Raw genomic sequence first — 7,785 nt, forward strand, 5'->3', positions numbered from 1 at the left:
CATAGTATGCACCTAGTGTCTATAGGTGATTCATACCAATAACTGAAGAATGGGTAATTCATTCAAACCCCTCCCGCCTCCGTAACTAGAGATGGTATTCGTAATTTTCCATGTTGAGCATTAGCATCAGTCTGTAATATAAGTGAAGATTCATTGACCAAAACTGGTGGAGCAATGCTGAATATTGTCCGTCCAGCATTGTGACTTTGGTGGCTTCAGCTGGTAATAGCATATGTCTGTTAACAATGACCTATATGGCACTTGAGAGGTTACTACTTTGACCGTTGTAAGTTCTGATAATGGAAAAGCTGAAACAGCTGCTATATTGCCAATTATACTTGATAAATAAAAAACTGCTTGATAACAAGGTTGTTACGGGCTTCTATTGATTCCAATCTCTTGCCCCAAGGCAAGTCACAAATAAATTAATATTTAAAGGTAAAACCGAATAATCAATAAATGTAGTTGGTATCAACTTAAATTTAACTAGATGGATGAGGAACCTCAATCTCTCAAATCTAGTAGCGGCTGAAACAGTTGAACACAGCATTTAGAATATCATCCAGATAAGCCATAACAAATGTTTTGAGCTCTGAGCAGTCCCAGCACCGGTTTAGTAATTTGGTAGATGATCTGGGAGCTGAAGTAGCCCATTTGCAACGCATTAACTGTTATCATTGCCCCATCCAGATGAATTCCAAATATCTCCTGGGATCCCTGTGAATGGGACCTGAATAGTATGCATCTTTGAAATTGATGAATGCCATAAAGATCCTAAGGAAATCAGTTTGTTAGACAGTAACAAAGTTTCATATACTGAAAAATCTATGTTGCACATGCGAGCTAAATCAATTATGAACCGACATCCTCCATCTTTCACAATGAACAGGCCATGCCTGCCATAATTCCATGCCTGCCTTGAATTATATCTCTGGTCAGATTACCGAGCCTGTCTCGAAAGTTGATCCTGGCCATAATACTGAGCCTGCCTCGAAAGACAACTCTGGCCATAATAATGGGCGTGCCTTGAAAGGCTACTCCGGCCATAATTCTGAGCCTGCCTCAAAAGACAACTCTGGTCAATTTCTGAGCTTGTTCCGGAAGGCAATCCTGGCCATAATATTGAGCTAGCCTCGAAATACAACTCTGGCCCCAATTCCAAGCCAAGCTTGGTACCTTTGTATACTGTGCAATAATAACCCAATCTCATATTATAATTTTAGTATATAACTGATCTGAATCTAATGTTATCATAGTCTTTTGTACAAAACAATTGTAAATATTACCAACTTGTAAATGGTCCACTTACCCCATGTTTCGGAAGAACATGACCCACCTACCCCCATGGTGTCGGTGGTCTATGGTAAGCACAATGGCCCCTGATGTGGGTTCTATTCCCGTCCTTGATTGGAGAGTAGGAATGGTAGTGTATGTGGATTCCATATTTTCTGAGACCGGTTGGACCTTGGCCTGAAAGGCCTCTGCCCAGCTTTCAAGATGCCACCAGTTTCAGTGAACTGCTTACTGCCAATGAGGCGTGGGGTGTGTCGTCGCCGATACGATGAACATTGGTACCTTGATCAGTCTGCCAGCTTTACCTTCCTCATCCAGATATACCTGTTGGATAAGTCTTACCTGAAGAGAAGATTCGGCGGCTGGTTTCATTTCCTCCATGTCACCCCTGATAGCGCTGTTCACTGCTGGCACTTACAGCGTGAGGGGAAACTCTGGCCCCTTCCCTGGTTTTCTGCCAACGGCTGGAACCAATTCTTCCTGCAGTAACCCCTTCGCTTGCGAGTATTTCCTCGCACTCCCCTCCACAGAGATGGAGATTCGTAGGCAGCCCTGAAAACAGGTGCTGCCACAGGCCCCTGAGGATGCCTGCGCTGACATGGCCCCTCCTACGGACCAATATCAGGACTTTTGCTCTGAGTCAGACTGAAACAGACCTTGAATGCTCCCCTCCTCAGAGAGGGAGTCATTGTGCAGTGCTGAGGAGACCCGCGCTAATAACTCCCTCCTCTGGAGTATATCATAGTGGAGCACCTCTCCATCAGGTTCTCCATGTGGGTTAGAACGTTCAAAGACGTTACCCATTGAAGGAGGGGATCCTCTCCATCAGGAATCCTCCTGGCCCGACTCGTTTGAGTAAACGGGCCTCTTCCCTATGCTCCCCTCCTCAGAGAGGGAGATATAATTTAGTGGCTAACCCTCCAAGCGGGGTTGCCTAGGTGCTGCCAGCACCAGTCTGAAGCTGCTGGCTCCACCGACAGCAACTTGAAAAGCAAATTCGACCGCTGCCCGCTACCCGCACTTCCGCCGTCTCCGTAGCGGGTTCCCCGCAGTCCGTGGCCGGGATTCCCCGAGGTCATGACTGGGATTCCCTGCGGTTCGTGACTGGGGTTCCCCGCGGGCCATAAAGGTTCCCACGTGGCCCGTCCGAACTTCGCCCCTAAATTCAGCAGGAAAACTGTAAGCAGAGATTCCTGCAAGAGAACACATAACCTGGGAATAAGTTTTAAACTTACCCTCAGGTTTAAATTTACCGCTGGAAGGAGCAGTGTGCCTGCCAGTCAGTCGTTGCGCAATGCGGTAGACGTAATGACGCGCATGCGGGCTGACGGCCTTCTTCACGTAGTCACTCAAGTGACTCCGAAGTACAATCACATCATATAATACATGAATACAGTCAAGCCAATCTCATGGATAACACTCAGAATAAAGTGGAAGATGCATACTGCAGAATATTGTTCTCAGCATTGTTGTGCATCCATTTTAGAGACAATGTTTGCAATGGGCTAGAACAGAATCAGACAGTGCCCTAAATTATGCAAGGATCATTCAGAAGCCAGATAACAGCGAGGAAGAAGTTGTTTCTGAGTGGTGGTGCGTCCTTTCAAGCTTCTGTATCTTCTGGTTGAAGAGATCTAGGGAGAAGAAAGACTTCTTAAAAGATAAAAAATAAAATAACCAATCACCTGTTCACATGAGTTCTATGTTATCCCACATTCCCAACCACTCCCTATACGTTAGGGGAGGGGAAATATTTTTTTACAGAGACCAATTAACCTACAAACCAACATGCTTTGGGATGTGGGAGGAAACCGGAGCAGCCAGAGGAAACTCTTGTGGTCACAGGGAGAACATGTAAAATCCACAGGCAGCAAGCAAGGTCAGGATCAGACTTGGATCTCAGGCACTGTGAAGCAGCAGCTCTATCAGATGTGCCATTGTGCCACCAGTGAAATGCATAGGATTCTGTGAATGACTGGGTTGTTTTATCACGTGATTTCAATCGCTAAATGCAAGGAGATTGCTATCCTCCTAAACTATCCTCCTAAACATAATCCAACTGGTAGTAGTTAGATTTGTAGAGACTGGAGCCTGAAGGGCCTGTCCCACCAGCATGCGATTGCATGCGTCTTGCACGACCAAACGTGGTTGCTTGAGGCGTACGGTCTCGCGGGGCCGGTCCCACTTCGATCGCCGGAGGAGTATGGAGTTGTGCGGGGTTGGTCCCGACATCGCGCGGGGCTCCAAAAATCTTGCACTTTCCGAAAATCCCGTGCGGCAATGGCATGTCGGCTTGCAGGCGCATTGAGGGTGTACACAGCGTCTCGATGGGCGTATGAAGCGTCTTGACGTCATACGCTGCGTCTTGATGGCGTACGCCTAGTGCGTGGCGTTGCGCGATGACGTCACCGCCCGGCGTGCCGTTGTGTGATGACGTCACCACCAGACGCCGTGCGATGTCCAAATTCAGTCGGCCCACCTCCTGCTTAGCTGATTGGTGAGTATGTTGTCGGGACCAGCCCCGCTAAACTCCATGCGCCTCCGCGGTTCGAAGTGGGACCGGCCCCGCGCGGCCGTACGCCACAAGCGACCATGTTTGGTCACGCTAGACGCATGCTGTCACATGCTGGTGGGACAGGCCCTTTAATCTGCTGCATTAGACTGCTTGGCCACACTCCCCACCCTAATGAGAAGGATTTTAAAAATAACTTTATTCTCAAGATTTTTCCTCATAGGATTATGGGATGCTAGGGGGCAGACAGAGAAGGTGTCCCTCCTGACTGGGCAGTAAGTGGTGTAATGGTAGAGTTGCTGCCTTAAAGTGCGAGATACCCTGGTTTGATCCTGATTACGGGTGCTGTCTGTACAGAGTTTGTACGTTCTCCCTGTGACCATGTGGGTTTTAACCAGGCTCTCCAGTTTTCTCCCACATTCAAAAGATGTACCGGTTTGTAGGTTAATGGGCTTTGGTAAAATTGTAAATTTTACCTAGTATGTTGGATGGTGCTAGTGTATGAGGTGACCACTGGTCGGCATGGCCTCGGCGGGTTGAAGGGCCTGTTTCTGTGCTGTATCTCTAAAGTAAAGATACACTTTGCTATTGTAGACTAGAGCTGTCAATGCAAAGTACAGAGACCTGTATCACCATTCTGTTTGATGTTGCTGAAGTGCTGAAGTAACTCAGCAGGTGAGGCAGCATCTCTGGAGAGAAGGAATGGGCGACATTTCAGATCAAAACCCTTCTTTATACTAATGTCAAGGGAGGAGGTGGGACAAAGATAGTATATAGTCAGAGATAGTAAGACAAGTGGAAGAACTGGAAAGGGGAAGGGAGAAAGAAAGCAAGGGCTATCTGAAGTTAGAGAAGTTAATGTTCATTCCCCTGGGGTATAAGCTACCCAAACAAAATATGAGGTGCTGTTCCTCCAATTTGCGCTGGGCCTCACTCTGACAATTAAGGAGGCCCAGGACAGAAAGGTCAGTTTGGGAATGGGAGGAGGAATTGAAGTGCTGAGCCACTGGGAGATCAGGTAGGTTAAGATGGACTGAGCGGAGGTGTTCAGTGAAATGATCGCCGAGCCTGCGCTTGGTCTTACAGATGTAGAGAAGTTGACATCTGGAACTGCAGATAGAGTAGATGAGGTTGGAGGAGGTGCAAGTGAACCTCTGCCTCACCTGGAAAGACTGTTTGGGTCCTTGGATGGAGTTGAGGGGGAAGGTGTAGGGACAGGCGTTGTATCTCCTTCAGTTGCAGGGGAAAGTACCTGGGAAAGGGATGGTTTGGGTGGGAAGGGATGAGTTGACCAGGGAGTTTCAGAAGGAATGGTGTCTGCGGAAAGCAGAAAAGGGTGGAGTTGTCTTTCCATTATCTTATGGTTTATCTTCTATTTCCTTAATAGCTGCATTTGGTGCATTTGGTGATGCTGCAAAGAGGAGAACTGCATCAGTTTGGTTGTTACCATCCATTGGAAAGTGAAACGAACACCAATGGTTTATTCAACGTAGCCATGTGCTGCGGATTAGGAGAGGTGGTGATTTGTTGCAACATGGACCAGATGCAAGGTGAGAATGCTCTGGGCAGTGGTGAATTGGGAACTATTGATAAAACCTGGTGTCCAAGCAGCTAACCTTTTACTGTACATGTCAGCCCAAGGCATATGGATGAGCGGCTCACCTGGGTACTACTAGTTCTAACTCTTCAGACTGTTGCATTCCTATCATAACAGCACAATTAAATATATTCAAACACTGAGTTGGATGATCAGCCATGATCTTATTAAATGGCGGTGCAGGCTCGAAGGGCCGATTGGACTACTCCTGCACCTATTTTCTATGTTTATATGTTTGTAAGAACAATACACCCCAACGGACCTGCAAATTCCAAGTGTCTCCAACCAGTTTGTTTGATCAGAGGCATGCATTGAAAGGAATTTCAGTCGGATTCATGCAACGGTCTTCATATGTGTATTCTTTCACAGTGGCTTCCAATTCCTAATCTATTCTGGGTCAATAGAGTCATAGAGTCATAGAGTGATACAGTGTGGAAACAGGCCAACAGTGTCCCAGCTACACTAGTCCCATTTGCCTGCGCTTGGTCCATACCCCTCCAAACTTGTCCAATCTATTTGCTTGATAAGAGATAAACCTGGGTAGACAAGGGGACATGACTTGAGAATTAAGGGAATGAAGTTTAGGGGTAACATGAGGGGGAACGTCTTTACTCAGAGAGTGGTGGCTGTGTGGAATGAGCTTCCAGTGAAGGTGGTGGAGGCAGGTTCGTTTTTATCATTTAAAAATAAATTGGATAGTTATATGGACGGGAAAGGAATGGAGGGTTACGGTCTGAGCGCAGGTATATGGGACTAGGGGAGAATACGTGTTCGGCATGGACTAGAAGGGTCGAGATGGCCTGTTTCCGTGCTGTAATTGTTATATGGTTATATCATTGTGTCTCAGAATAACTTATCCTTCTTGCAGTGGATCAACAACAGTGGATCACAAAGAACCACATCATATTGTAATATGATAACCTTGTGTCAAGCTAACATTTTGCTATCCATCTGTCAGGTTTGTGCTACTCTTTATTTGAATGTAGGTAACATTTGCAAACAGATTACAGGAAGGATGTGGAGGCTTTGGAGAAGGTGCAGAAGAGATTTATTAGGATGCTGCCTGCATAGAACGGTTCCTCTACTAACCTGTCTCTATAGTGAATAGTAGTGGATATCAAAACATATCAATAAGACCACAATTTGACTGAAGTATAGGTGGGCTAATTAAGAATTTCGCAGATGGCACAAAAGCTAGAGGAATTGTGGACAGTGAGGAAGGTTGTCAAGATATTGATGTTAGAAATATGGATTGTGAAATGGCAGTGGTGGTTAATCTGGGCAATTGTAAGGTATTGCATTTTCAGAGGTCAAATTGAAGAAGAAAGTATACAGTAAATATCAGTTCTGGTAGGAGCACTGGTGTACTTTCAGGGATCTTCGGGCACAAGTCCTTAGCTCTCTGAAAGTGACAATATATATATAGGGTGGTGAATAAAGCACATAGCATACTTGCCATTATTGGTCACAACAGTATAAAACTTAATAGAATCATAGAGTGATACAGCATGGAAACAGGCCTTTCGAGCCAAGGCCCACATTATCCAACATGTCCCAGCTACACTAGTCCCACCTGCCTATGTTTTGTCCATATCCCTCCAAATCCATCGTATCCATGTACCTGTTTAACTGTTTCTTAAATGTTGGGATAGTCCCTGCCTCAACTATCTCCTCTGGCAGCTTGTTCCATACACCCATCACCCTTTGTGTGAAAAAATAATCCGTTGCCAGGGGAGCTGGTGGACGCAGATACGACTTAAACGTTTAAGAAGCATTATAGACCACATGGAGGTACATGGTTGGCACAGACATTGTGAGCTGACATTCCTGTGCTTTACTGTTTTGGGTTCAATGCTCCATGCCCCATGACATCAACAGGAATGTGTCCCATGTAGAAAGAGGGAATCCTTGAGAAAGAGACACAATCTGTGGTTAGTAAGTATGCAGATGATACTAAGATAGGAGGGGTTGAGTATAATTAAGTAGATTTTCAAAGTCTACAGAGAGATTTATGCCAGTTGGAAGAGTTGACTGAAAGATGGCAGATGGAGTTTAATGCTAATAAGTGTGAGGTGCTACATCTTGGCAGGACAAATTAAAATAGGACGTACATGGTAAATGGTAGGGAATTGAAGAATGCAGGTGAACAGAGGGATCTGGGAATAACTGTGCACAGTTCCCTGAAAGTGGAATCTCATGTAGATAGAGTGGTAAAGAAAGCTTTTGGTGTGCTGACCTTTATAAATCAGAGCATTGAGTATAGAAGTTGGGATGTAATGTTAAAATTGTACAAGGCATTGGTGAGGCCAATTCTGGAGTATGGGGTACAATTTTGGTCGCCTAATTATAGGAAGGATGTCAACAAAATAGAGAGAGTACAGAG

This window comes from Leucoraja erinacea, chromosome 4, assembly GCF_028641065.1.
Source record: "Leucoraja erinacea ecotype New England chromosome 4, Leri_hhj_1, whole genome shotgun sequence".
NCBI classification, from domain to species: domain Eukaryota; kingdom Metazoa; phylum Chordata; class Chondrichthyes; order Rajiformes; family Rajidae; genus Leucoraja; species Leucoraja erinaceus.